This window comes from Lissotriton helveticus, chromosome 9, assembly GCF_964261635.1.
Source record: "Lissotriton helveticus chromosome 9, aLisHel1.1, whole genome shotgun sequence".
NCBI classification, from domain to species: domain Eukaryota; kingdom Metazoa; phylum Chordata; class Amphibia; order Caudata; family Salamandridae; genus Lissotriton; species Lissotriton helveticus.
The window spans coordinates 258,271,517-258,285,665 of NC_136070.1; the positions used below are offsets into that span (position 1 = coordinate 258,271,517).

Consider the following 14,149-nt stretch of genomic DNA (forward strand, 5'->3'; position numbering starts at 1 on the left):
AAACGCAGTCAAAAGCTGCGGAAAGGTCGACGAAGACCATATATATCTTGGTGGGGGTAGCCTGGGTATACTTGCCCATTATTAGGGTGAGATTTAGGACCTGCTCTAGTGTACCAAAGCCTTCGCGGAAGCCAAATTGGATATCGGAGATTATGCCCCGGTCCTCGCTCCACTGCTGGAGACGCTCTAGGATCACTCTCCCCACTACCTTCCCGAGCGAATCCAGCAGTGATATGGGCCGGTAACATTTTGGGTCTTGCCGGTCCCCCTTTTTAAAAATGGGGACCATTATTGATTTAGTCCAAGAGGTTAGAATTCCCTCGTTCACTGCCGCTGTACAGACTCTAGTTAGGATGGGGGCCCAGAGGTCTAGATTGTTTTTAAAGAAGTCCACTGGGACCCCATCCGGTCCTGGTGCCTTGCCTGACTTACTACTCTGGAGTGCGTCCATAAGATCTGGAATAGCAAAAGGAACCAAAATGGGATAATGGGGCTTTGGAAGAGGAGGTTCTGTTTGTGAGGTATTTTTAAAAATCTCTTCGAAGTGGGAGACCCATGTGTTTTCATCAATTGCAACTTCTATTTTCGGGGTGCCTTTATCAGTAAGATAGGGGGTTCTGACTGTACGCCAGAAAAGCTCGCTGTTATTTGAGACTGCACCTTTATGGAGATCATCCCATAGTTTTTGCTTGAGTTGGGCAGTTCTCAACTTTCTTTCCCCTATGTATTGGCGCCTTAAAAATTGGATCTGGGCTATATCTCGCGGTTTGTTTTGAAGTGCGGATTTTAATTTTGTTAGAGCAACAGTGCAGTTATGATTAAACCATTTCGGTTTTATCGAGCAGTTTCGGTTAGGCTTTGAAGTAAGTAGGTCCTTTATGGAATCCAAGATTAATTTAAAATTTATCAGGACTTCCTTATGGCTTGATGCAAGGTCCAGGCACTTCACAATATTGGGGTAGGTCCGAGTTATTAGTTTTTTCAATATCTCAGATGGATTAATTTTTTCCCACTTGATTGTGAAGCCATTGTGTTTACCAACCTGGATCTTGTTCTGTGTAAGAGTGGTCGCCATCTCCAACTTATGAGAAGAGTTGGATGGCATAGATATCTTTATTGTTAAGGCAGAATGATCACTAAGGGGAGTGAGAATGACCCTGAAATCTTTAGCTTTATTCATGAGACTTGGAGAAAGGAAAATGAAGTCTACAGTGGTTTGATGCCCTCTGCCCACATACGTCGGAGTAAATTTATTTGGGTCTGCATCCTGGTGGTTTACGATGTAAAGATCCAAGTCCGATAGGACGGTGTTAATAAAGTTACCTAGTTTATTGTGGGCAAAGTGCGCTATTGGGGCGTTGCATTCGTCCACTATCCCGCAGCACAGTAGGTTGGAGGCTGTGCAGGGGTGGAGATTAAAGTCTCCGCCCCAGATTAGATGAATTGCCTTGTTTGCAGATCTACAGTGGTAAATCTGTTTGAGTTTATCGCATAGGGTGGTAAGAAGAATTATGAAGTTTTCTTCCGATAAATTATTATAACTATTAGTCAAAATGATTGTTTCTTTATTTGCAAGGGTTAGTGAAAGGATTTGGTGATTAGCGTCCTGGGAGAGTATGGCCACTTTGTTGAGGGATAGCATATTTGAGATATAAATTGATAGCCCACCTTTTGGTCTGCCCATTGGGCTGGTTAATGCTGGGACAGAATAGGTTTTGTAGCCTTGTAGGTGTAGTTCTTCTACAGACCATGTCTCCTGAAGACAAATTACTTGGTATGGATTTAGGAACTCCTGCGCGGAACCATCCTCGATTTTACTTCGGAGGCCTGCGGTGTTCCAAGAGAATACTGTGATTAGTGGGGAGTCACCGTTACATTCTTCTGTTGAGATTGTAGGTTCCTTATTTCTGGGATCTGGAGAGATTATGGGAGGCTGTGAGGAGGGTGATACATGAAGATCATTTGCGAGAGTTTCTATTAATGGTCAGTCGACCATTTCTAGGCCACTGTACCTATTGTGTAGCGGGATATTATGCCATGGGTCCCACCGAGCTTGGTCTCTGTGAGGGGGCCGTTGAGTATAGGACCTTCTGTCGTCCCATCGTCCACCCTGATAACGTTGTCTTACTATGTGCCAGGAGTAATCTGGCTCATATAAGTTGGGGGGGCCGTGGTAGCTAGGAATGGATAAGTCGTCCTGCCTGGGGAATGGGGCAGACCAAGGAGGCTCCTGCTCCTGTATAAAGCCACCCGCCTGCCTAAAAGGATAAAAGAAGGAAAGTGGCTTGATCTTAATTCCTCCATTTGGGGTGATATCTTCCCATGCGCAGACATAGTCTGCTATTCGTGGGTCCTCAAATGTAATTGTTATGCAATCCCCGGGGATGGTTTTTCTAGTGCTGCCCACCCACGGCACCCTGGCAACGGATCTAATTCTTCCACGCCAGGAAGATGGTATCGGGCGGTTGGTCTGGAGCCAATGCTGGGCCTTATTTTTTAAGGACCAGCTCGGTTCTGAAGTAAGATCTGTTAGTTCAGGTACTCCAGCCATGACCACTACATAGGGCGAGGCCTCAGGGGGGAAATCTGCTGGGAGTCTTGGAGGACCAGGATTCCTCGCAGGATTTCTCCTGGACCTGTCCGAGGGGGTTTTCGGTGGTGGAGGTAGAGGGAGGGAAGTTTTTGTTGTTGGTTTGTTTGCATTTTCGCCTGGAGTTTTGTTGGCAGTGCTACTAGGTGCTGCCGAGGTGGCGGCAATTGTAGATGGCACACCTGGGGAGGTTAGAGTGATTATCTGCGGTGAGTTATTGGTAATGGACAAGGCTGTTGCGGCATTTACTATTTTTGTTGGAATTGACGTATTTTTGTTAACGGGGGCATTTGGTGTAATTATCCGAAGAGTCTTTTGTTGTGGATTGGGCAAAAAAGGATTGGTACTAGCTGTATTTGTAGAAATTGGTTTTTCGGTATTTTTTTCTCCTGTTTTTTGTGGGCATAATGAGAGGATTGACTGTTGATTTTTTAAAAGTATGGTAATTTGTGACTCTATAGTTAATAATCGGTGTTCTAAGGGTTGTATTGCCTGTTTAACTATACTAGCTATACTGGTGAGGATTAGTTCCTGAGTCTCCGTCACCTTAGAGTCCGCTTGAGCTTGCTTACTGCAATGGGGGTCCAAGGCTTTCGGAGAGGCTAGTTCCTTCTCTGTCTGATGGGCTGTCAATGGAATCTCTATATGTGCTGACGTATCCCCATGATTTTGTACGGTGCTAGGTGGTAACGCCAGAGTTTCTGATGTGAAGGGATTTCTGGGCGCCCTTTTCTTACTAATTGCTCCCTCCCTCCTGCCCCTTTCTATTCTTTTGTCTGTGGAGGAGGTTAGTGAGGGTGTTGACGGAAGCAAATCTGGCGTTTTTTCTAGGTCAGAGCTGAGTTGAGATTCCGCAAACTGGGATACAGACAAATCCACAGTATTTGGCAAGCTGCGTCTCTCACGTGTTGGCAATATCACAGCGTTTGGGGGTCCCAGTGCGGGGGATCTGGCTTCCGCCAGGATACCTAATGAGGATCTTTTGGCGAATGCCAGATCTAAAGAGACCCTTTCTTCCATCATTAAAATGCTTTCATCTATGAGTGTGTTAGCCTTCGCTAGAAAGTCATCCATGGGGCCAAGCAATTTACCCACGGAGCTGGGGGCTTTGGTCTTAATTTTGGATCCCCTCGTAAGAACCATTATTGTCCTTATTGAAGTCGTTTGTGGAAGGGTGGGAGGGATCCGAATAAAGATATCAGGGGGGTGGCCCAGTCCAGTCTCTACCAGCCTCTAACGGCCTTGAACGGCCCGGTCTTTGCCCGGTCTTCGCCCCGGGCTGCGACCCGCGCGCGACCCGCGGCGCGTTAGAGGCTGGCTAGTTATAGAGGAGGAAATAAGGGCGTGGCCTCCGGGGGAAGAGGCGCCTGCTGCAAGGAGCGGTGGTTTCTGGGCCTCGCAGTCCCCCGGTCGGCTTTTCCAGGACACAGGCTTTGCACTACAACCTGGGCGGGTCGCGCTGAGAGCGAGGTTGATTACCGCCGAATGCAGTAACGCTCCCACCAGCCGACCTCAGCCACAGGGAATGCGGTGAGATGAGTGAGCAAAGGAGCAGTTCCTCTAGCCAGAAACGAAGGGCAGGTCAGTGAGCGGCACCCCAGAAGTCTGTTAGGGAACTCCCTGAGATCGTAGACAAGAAAATCCGCAAGGAAGTGTCTTTGGGGAGGGTGGCGGGCCCGTTCAAGTCCCCCCCCCCCATGCTTGATTTTGTGGTGTCCCCGCTGGGTGTGGTCCCCAAAAAGGAGCCGGGGGCTTACAGGTTAATTCACAACCTTTCCTTCCCAGAGGGCAATTCTGTGAACTCTTGGATACCAGAGCGGGCCTGTTCTGTCTCCTACTGTTCCCTGGACATGGCTATTGACCTAGTAAGGAGAGCGGGGGAGGGGGCCTGGCTTGCAAAGGCGGACATTGAGGCAGCATTCCGTTTATTGCCCGTGCACCCGGACAGCCAGCACCTGCTGGGCTTCAAGTGGAATGGGGAGTACTATGTTGACAAGTGCATGCCAATGGGGTGCGCCATATCATGCGCTTTCTTTGAGGCTTTCAGCACCTTCATACAATGGGACCTCTCCGCGAAGTACGGTGTCACGGCGGTGTCACATTATCTCGATGACTTCCTTTTCATTGGGAGGGAGGGCACGCAAGAATGTCAGGAGGGTTTGAATTGTTTCATTGACTTGGCTAGCCACTTGGGGGTGCCTTTGGCGCCTGGCAAGACTGAGGGTCCGGCACAGGTCCTGAATTTCCTGGGCATAGAGTTGGACACACTTACAGGTGTGTCTCGACTCCCGGCCGAGAAGGTACTGGGACTGAAACGGGACATTCAGGACTTGCTGGGAAGGGACAAAGCACCGCTAGGGGTCATACAAAGTCTCCTAGGCAAACTGAATTTTGCGCCTAGAGTCATCCCAGTGGGTCGCGTGTTTGCAAGGCGGTTAGCCAGGGCCACTGCTAAAGTCACCAAACGCCATCACTTTGTAAAACTGTCTTCAGGCCTAAAGAAAGACTTATTGATGTGGGACGAATTTCTGTCAGACTTCAACGGGACGGTCATATGGAGGTCCCCGTGGGTGGATAGCCCCGAAATCAGTATGTTCACCGATGCCTCTGGGCGGGAGGGTTTCGGGGCAATTCTGGGGGAGCTGTGGTGCGCGCAGGAATGGCCTAACGTCTGGCGCAAGCGGGGGATCACCTCCAACATAACGGTTCTTGATCTCTTCCCTATTGTGGTTTCCTTGCATCTCTGGCCGGGCCCTTTGTCCAACAGGAAGGTCCTGTTCTGGTCAGACAATATGGCGGTGGTCCAAGCCATCAATGGTCAAACAGCTAGTTGCCCCTTGGTTCTTTGCTTACTTCGAGAACTGGCCAGCAGGTGCCAGCGCTGCAATGTGGAATTTAGGGCTAGGCACATTGCGGGGGTCAAAAATGTAGTGGCTGGCGCTCTTTCTCGTTTGCAGTGGGACCGTTTCCGGGCGGCCTGCCCACAGGCGAGAAAGGAGATGACCCCCTTCGCACCAGGACTTTGGCGCATCTTGCAGTGGAGCAGGAGCTGAGAGAGTTAGGAGAGAAGTCTTTAGCCCCAGGTACAAGGAGGCGTTATGCTAGCCACCGGGCCACTTTCCACAAAGCTACTGCTGACTTAGGTGTGGTGGCCCTTCCACTGGAAGATAAGAGTTCGGGCCTTCGTAGTCTGGGCCAAGAAACAGAACAAATCCCACTCCTGGGTCTGCGGTCACCTGGCAGCCATCAGTCATGAAGCTAGGTTGTCCGGGGTGGGTGATCCAGCCAAGTCTTTTGCAATCAGGGCAGCTCTGAAAGGTTGGGCTCGGGAAGAACCTAAGACTCCTGATGATAGGTCCCCTATTGAGTTCCCCACGTTGCAGGCCATGTTGGGGGTCTTACAGTCGGTGGTGCATTCTCACTACGAGGCTTCCCTTTTTTCTGCGGCCTTCATTTTGGCATTTTTTGGGGCATTCAGGAGCAGTGAGTTAGTCGCACGCTCCAAGGCAGACCGGTCTGGGGACGCCCTTGGGGTGGTGGACATTTGCCTCTCGGAAGAACTGTCTATCACGCTCAGACGGTCCAAGACTGGACAGGCTGGCAAAGGGTCAGTCATCCGGTTGGCCCCCCTCGGTGATCCCCGCTTCTGCCCGGTGTCCGCCTTACAATCCTACCTGGCGCTCCGTCCTGCGGTACTGGGTTACCTCTTTATCCACCTGGATCACAGCCCACTGACCAAATACCAGATGAATAAAATTATGTTAGCTTGCCTGGATCGGGCGGGTTTGTTGAAGCAGGGAAAAAGGTTCTCCAGTCATTCCTTCCGTATAGGAGCGGCAACGTCAGCTTTGATAGCTGGCTTGCAGCCAGACAAGGTGCAAATGGTAGGGCGTTGGGAGTCCCCCTGCTATAAACGTTACATTCGCCCTTGAACAGGGTATCCTGGCATGTCCATGTCCTTGTATATTTGCTTGCTGTGCTCCATTTGGAGGTGTTTTGCCCATTTCGCTGTTGTGTGCAAATTATTCAATAAACAGTCTTGAACATACTGCGTCTTTTTTCTTGACAGGGTCAAGAGTGTGGGTCTTGGGGCATTCCACAGTCGCCAGGTTGGGACGGTGGGCAGCAATCAGGAACTTCAAGGGCTTCAAGAGCTTGGACTGTGTGTGGCTGGGCTTTCCTGGGATGCGATGGAACAGCTTGCTGCACAGGTTACGGGAAGCCCTTGCTACCGCAGGGCCTCCTCCTCAGCATTTGGTAATTCACCTGGGTGGCAATGACCTGACCAATTTGGGGAGATCTACCTTGCTGCAGAAAATGAAAGCGGACCTGGGGTCATCTGCGGGCTCATGCGCGAGTGTGAGATTTGGTGGTCCGAAATTGTGCCAAGGCGAATTTGGCGGGGCGCTAAGTCTAGTGAGGGAATTGAGAGGTCCAGGAAAAGAGTCAACAGTGCCATGAAAAGATTCACCCAATGGAGGGGCCTGGGTTTCATCAAACACGAGATGATTCAGGACAAGGTCAAGGGTTACTTTGAGGAGGATGGTGTTCATCTCACGCCTGTGGGCTTAGACCTGTTCCTCCTAGACCTTAAAGAAGCATTTTTGAGCAAAGGTTGCAGGTAATGAGTAGTAGCAGTGGTGGGGGGCCCGCGCGGCAGCGGGTACCACCGCACGGGCTGTGGCGGAGTTACTGGGCGATCAGGAAGAAGAGAGGTGCAAACACTGTACTTCAGCGGGCACATAGGGGTGCCAGAGCCTAACCTGTAACCTCATGGGAGGTGCAGGAACTCGTGTCGGCGCCCCAGTAGTCCTTCGGGCGGTTGTGGGCCTGTGCAGCCGGGGGTTTGCCTAGTCACGCCCTGCAAGGGGCGTGTGTAGTATAATTATAATAATTGTGCAGCAGTTGGGTGGTTCGCCACTATGCTGATTGGCTCAACAGGCGGGCAGGTGGCGAGAATGCGGCCTGCCCTTGGATCGCCCGTAAGATAACCCACCATCATTACATATGTTGTATGTAATAAACCTGCAGCAAATTTTTCCCAAACGTAACACTTGTGTCTGTGTGTTATTTGCGGGTTTGGGCATCACGGGGGCGGGGGGTTCTGTGGCCCTGATGTGACTAGGTCTTACCGTATGGTTGTTGACTGAAGCACCAACTCTGGTGTCTAGCTTTGTTCCAGTGCTTGCAGTTTTCTGAGGCTTATAAATCAACTACTAGTAAATGATCCAGGTTATGATCATAGGCGCTTGAAGTAGGTGTGAAGAGGGTGCTGCTGCACCCACAAAATAATCAATCAATCAATCAGTGACACTTATAATGCGCGCTACATACCCGTAGGGTCTCAAGGCGCTGGGGGGGGGGGGGGGGGGTGCCGCTACTGCTCGAACAGCCAGGTCTTCAGCTTCTTCCTGAAGGAGAGGTGGTCTTGGGTCAGGCGCAGGTCGGTCGGGAGGGAGTTCCAGGTTTTGGCGGCCAGGTAGGAGAAGGACCTTCCTCCTGTTGTCGTCCTTCGGATGCGGGGAACGGCGGCGAGGGCGTGGTTGGCTGATCGGAGGTGGCGTTTGGGAGCGTAGAAGTTGACTCGGCTGTTGAGGTAGCTCGGGCCTTGGTCGTGTAGGGCTTTGTGTGCGTGGGTGAGGAGGCGGAAGGTGATTCTTTTGTTGACGGGGAGCCAGTGAAGGTCTCCCAGATGTCCGGAGATGTGGCTGGTTCGTGGGATGTCGAGGATGAGTCTGGCTGAGGCGTTCTGGATCCGCTGGAGTCTCTTCTGGAGCTTGGCGGTGGTACCGGCGTAGAGGGCGTTGCCGTAGTCCAGTCGGCTGGTGACGAGGGCCTGGGTGACGGTCTTCCTGGTCTCGGTGGGGATCCACCAGAAGATCTTCCGTAGCATGCGTAGGATGTTGAAGCACGCCGAGGAGACGTTGTTGACTTGCCTGGTCATGGAGAGGGAGGAGTCCAGGATGACGCCCAGGTTGCGTGCATGGTCTGTCGGTTTGGGTGCGGTGCCCAGGGTGGGAGGCCACCAGGAGTCGTCCCAGGCGGAGGGTGAGGAGCCCAGGATGAGGACCTCCGTCTTGTCCGAGTTCAGTTTCAGGCGGCTGGTCGTCATCCACTCGGCTACCTCTTTCATCCCTTCGTGCAGGTTGGCTCTGGCGGCGGCGGGGTCGTTGGTCAGGGAGAGGATCAGCTGGGTGTCGTCGGCGTAGGAGATTATGCTGAGGTTGTGTTTGCGTACGATGGCCGCGAGGGGGCTCATGTAGACGTTGAAGAGGGTGGGGCTCAGAGAGGATCCTTGGGGGACGCCGCAGATGACTTCAGTGGCCTCTGACTTGTACGGTGGTAGGCGGACTCTCTGTGTTCTTCCGTCGAGGAAGGAGATGATCCATTCCAGTGCCTTCCCCTGGATTCCGGCGTTGTTGAGGCGCTGCACTAGGGTGCGGTGGCAGACCGTGTCGAAAGCCGCGGAGAGGTCTAGGAGGATGAGGGCCGCTGTTTCTCCATTGTCCATCAGGGCTCGGATGTCATCGGTGGCGGCGATGAGGGCGGTCTCGGTGCTGTGATTGGCTCGGAAGCCGGACTGTGAGGGGTCGAGGGATCCGTTCGTCTCGAGGAAGGCGGCCATCTGCTTGTTGACGGTCTTCTCGATGACTTTGGCTGGAAACGGGAGGAGCGAGATGGGGCGGTAATTCTTGAGGTCGGTGGGGTCAGCTGTTGGTTTCTTGAGTAGAGCGCTGAGTTCGGCGTGTTTCCAGCTCTCAGGGAAGATGGTGGTGTCGAAGGATGTGTTGATGATGTCTCGCAGGTGGGGTGCGATGACAGCGTCGGCCTTGTTGAAGACGTGGTGAGGGCAGGGGTCGGTCGGTGATCCGGAGTGGATGGAGTTCATCGTGCGGATGGTGTCTTCGGTGCTGATCGGGGTCCAGGCGTGGAGGGTGGTGGTGGTGGGTGGTTGTTCGGTCATGGTGTGCGTTGGTTGGTTGTTGAAGCTGTTGTGTATGTCCGCGATCTTGTTGTGGAAGTATGAAGCGAGGGAGTTGCAGAGGTCTTGCGATGGGGTGATGTCGTTGTTTCCTGCGCTGGGGTTGGAAAGCTCTTTCACGATGTTGAAGAGTTCCTTGCAGTTGTGTGCGTTGTTGTCCAACCGGTCCTTGAATGCTGTTTTCTTGGCGGCGCGGATCAGCTGGTGGTGTTTCCGGGTGGCAAGTTTGAAGGAGGTCCTGTTGTCCGGTGTCGGTTCCCTTTTCCAGACTTTCTCGAGGGCTCGGCAGTTCTTCTTGGAGCTCTTGAGTTCGTCGGTGAACCATGGGGCCTTCTTGCTGCCGGGTCTGCTAGGCGGGGTCCTCAGTGGGGCGAGCTCGTCCGCGCAGATGCTGATCCACTTCGTGAGGTTGTCGGCGGCCTGGCTGGGGTCCGCTGAGCTGGCAGGAGGGTGCTGGCTCAGGGAGGTGGCGAGCTGGTCTGCTGTGATCTTGTTCCAGCTTCTGCTGGACCCATGCTGGGTTTGAGTTCAGAAAATGAATGAACAATAAAGGTGCCTTTAATTTTATTTTTATCTTGTCACATTGGCAGCGCATACAAAAACAAAGGTTAAATGTCAGGTCTATCGATAAATTGCTGCTCAATCTTTTAATAAATAAATTGGTGTTTACTGTTCTTTCTCAGACTTCAAAGTGAAAGGATTTTGTAAAGCGAACTATGTAGCAATCTTGCTGGAGTACAGGTGTTGTCACAAAAAGGCAGTGGAATTGTCTATTTGTTTATATTACACAACAAAAGTTAACTATCAGTAAATGACCTACACAAATATTTCAAAATATATCAGCAGTTGGGAAAGCACAAATGAACCCCTTTTTGTAGTTACAAAGTGAGGGGAAAACAAAGATTTTATTAGGATCAAAACAAATCAAGATATTTTACTCGGTGATGTGCAAATTATAAATATTTGCTAAAAACCACACAGATTGTGTGCTATATAATTTTACCAGTAAAACTGCATATCTAAGCAAATGTTGTTGCCATTTCAACAGAAAATGTGTTCGCTGTAAATGACAGTGCACTACCCCTTTCTTTAGTAATATATTTGCAGCAGTGAGCTCCAGAATGCTCCACCGGCTACTTCATTCACCCTTTCCAATCTCCCAAGGAATGCACCCCATTTGCTACACTTGCCCTCTGTGTGACGCGTGAATGTTTTCACAATCTCTAATTTATGTGATGTAACATTTATTGACGGCGCCTGTAAATTGCTGCAACACCCAGTCTGTATCGGAAGCTCTGACCCATAATCTCCCGCCCGTCAGTTGTCACAGCGTGGCTGTCAGTGGACCTAAATTCAGTTGGCATATCAGAGTTCCACAAGCCTTGGAAGCGCTCACAAACTGTAGGCCACAGCCAGGCTGTGAGGAATTGCGATACCTGGCGTCAAACGCCGTGTTTTTTGTTTATGACCCGTCTATCTGAAGAAAAATCCGCCGGTTGAGCTCCAGTCCATATACAAAATAAAAGTACCTGAGTTTGTCTGCGGACGCTAATCGAGGAAGCTTCAGGTCCCAGTTTACGTCGTACGGGACACGGCTCTGAAATGCCATTGGGTCTGAGCTGGAGGTCACGCCCATACTCTCAGGCCCCGCCTTTTTGTGAGTAGCGTCACGCTCTCATCTTGTTTCAATAAGTTACAATCAGCAGCACTCCGATTGATAGTGTTCTGCAAGAAGGTGGAAAGCAAAGAATGGATGGAAGCCCGAGCTGCTGAAGGAAAATCCCTCCGTACATCACACTTTCTTATGCAGCAGTCTGAAAACCGCTTTCGCACCTAAACTTCCCTAGGCAGCAAGAAACACGTTTTAACAGCGGAACCCATACTAACATTACATTTTGAAATAATTGAAATATTGGCTTCAGCGCGCAAGTCCCTGTTTTGGAAGTTGATAACTATTATGCATTTTTCAGAACGAAAACAGTGCAAAGGTCATACCACTGAAGGGGGAGCTACTTTAGTGGAGACAATGTGCAATGACGTCACAGGAACATGGATGGATGATGCGTGGCGTAGGGCAGGGAAATGACGAAAGGGCGGGTTAGTGGTGAATGGAAGTTGATAAGGTAGGGCAGCGTACAAGCAGCAAAGGTGTTATAATTCTATGTCAGGACAGGAGGCTCTGATTATGCTTTCTCATTTCTTTAATGAAATGCCCAGCAGCCAATAAAACAAAAACTACAAATCCCATGAACACTTGGGAATGACCATAGAGGTTACAGTATATAAGGCCCAAACACTAGTCCTTCTTCCTCTTTCTTTGCTGCTCCGCAGCCAGTTAAGTCTCTTTACCCTTATTACATTACTATTACTGATATTGCTATTGAATTGAGTTTTAGTACACTTGCCTTGTATTCCGCTGCTTGTTTTCTGGTGCGCGGTGTTTGTGTACTGTCTCTCGGCTTCGGTGCCGGTATTTTGCGCGTCTGTTGCGGCGTGTCTTCCTGGGAGCGTGTGTTCGCCTCCCTGCGCCTGGCCGCTTTGGTGCCCGGTTGCATTGGTGGAGTGGGAGCAGGGGTCGCCGGCTTTCTTGGGAGAGCGCGAGCGCTCTCGAGCCCGGGTTTCAGTGGCAGCAGCGTCGCGCATGCGCGCTGCTTTGTTTCCGGCTTGTGACTGTTTTCTCCTCACGCCGGTCGAGTGAAGGACCGCTTCTCACCAGCGCTCACGCCCACAGCCCTGAACTATCGACCCCGTCTACGCCGGAGCACAGGAAAGTGCTTTGGTTGTCATTTTATCTGCATAGGCTCTGCCTAGAGTGAATATTTGTTGGCAGGCTTATCTCCCTCCACATTTAAATTGTTTACCTGGAGTTTGGTCCTTCCAGCCTCCTTTTAGCCTGCTTTGGGGTTGTCACTCCCCCTTTACTTGTATCCCTGATACTCCATTACTGTTCCAGTCATCTTGTGGGCATTGAATTTCTGCACTCTGGTGCGATGGCTGATTTCTATGAAGCTGATGATGACTATTATTATAATGAGGAAGAGGATGACCCTCTTGAGTACAACCTGGTGGAGGAATTAGATAAAGGTGTACAGCTTTCAGTGAATAAAGCGCTAGTTAGAGCAATTAATCCCCTGAAACGTCATTTGAATGAATATGCTGTTCAACAGGGTTGGTTGCCACCCTCCCAGAAGTCCGCCAAGTCGCCTCATAACCCACATGCGTCGGACTTTCAGAAACTTGCGAAGGTTTTGTCTTCTGAAAAACCCAAATCTTCTGGCTCCCATTACATGGAGGAGTCTGACCATGCTCAGGCTTCTTCGGGTCAGGATTCTCCCCCTCCTAAGAAGCGTCTCCGCAAGGAGCGTTTTGTTGACGCCTCTGAGCGTCCCCCCCTTTTGAATTTCGAACCAGAGGACATTGTCCATCCTCATTCGACATCGTGGTTGCCCGCTCCGGCAGTGGCCGCTTATCTTGAGGCGCATGTTCGCCAGCCTTTTGAGGCGCCTGTCCGGGCTAGACTTCGCTCCGAATGCCCGAGACCAGACCTTGCGGACCACATAGCAGAGACTCCGGAGGTGGACCCGATGATGGTTACCTACCTTAAGAAGTACTCAAAAGATCCTAAAAAGGGCCTGGACCGTTCCTGGAGGTCTTGCCAGGATAAATTGATGGACATGCTGGGCCCCCTCTCCAAGATCCTGGATCTCGGCTTCAAGGCGAAGGAAGCTTCGGCTACTGTCAATCCTGATGAGCTCATTGAGTGGGCTCAGAGGGCTGTCTGCATGTTCGGAAATGTTAATTGTGCAATTTCTGCAGAACGGCGTAGGTCCATTCTCCTTAAATTGGACCCCAAATTGGCAGAATTGGCAACTTCGGAGGCCGGTCCGGAGGCGCAGGGCCTTCTATTTGGCCAACCCTTCTTGAAGGAACTCACTAAATTTGTGTCTGCATTCAGTGGCATTGATAGGGCACAGGCGTCTTTGCGCCGGGCCATGCGTCCGGTTTTTGCCAAGGCCGGACGACAACGGGGACGATCGTTCGGCCGTGGGTCGCAGCAGCAGTCCCAGAGAGGAGCCTCACAGCAGCGTGGTGGGCAGTATGACTCTGGTTACTCCACCCGCGCCAATTTCTATCCTTCCCGTAAAGGAAAAGGTCAATACGGCAAAGGGCGATCTGGTGGACAACAAGGCCACTATCAAGATTCCGGAACTACAGGTGAGCCTAATTCAAGCATGCGATGTGAGGTTGGGGGGCAGAGTGCGATTTTTCCTGCACAATTGGCGCATGATCTCCAGCGATGCTTGGGTGCTGGAAACCGTTCAGGGTTTCAAGATAGAGTTCTATCACCCAATACATCAGACCCGTCTTCCACCTCCTATGCTTTTTTCCCGTCACTCTCAGGCTTGTCTATCAGACGAAATCGAGGTTCTCCTCAAAAAAGGAGCGGTTGTACCTACCGTACGCCATCCGAAGGGCTTTGTCAGCTCAGTCTTTCTGGTCGAGAAAAAAGGAGGCGGGTCACGCCTGGTTCTCAACCTGAAAGACTTCAACAGCGGGGTGGTCTACAGGCACTTCAA

At 51.2% G+C, this 14,149-nt stretch overlaps 1 protein-coding gene across 5 annotated transcripts in view; it reads right to left on the reverse strand.

The window, feature by feature from the left end:
• The window catches only part of MLH3 (mutL homolog 3), a 347,318-nt gene extending 336,142 nt beyond the window's left edge, over positions 1 to 11,176 (reverse strand). For all 5 annotated transcript variants that reach the window (XM_078659911.1, XM_078659907.1, XM_078659909.1 and 2 more), the window contains exon 1: positions 11,102 to 11,176. The gene's annotated coding sequence lies outside the window, so the exon portion shown is untranslated. The remainder of the gene's footprint in view (positions 1 to 11,101) is intronic.
• Positions 11,177 to 14,149: the final 2,973 nt, after the last annotated feature.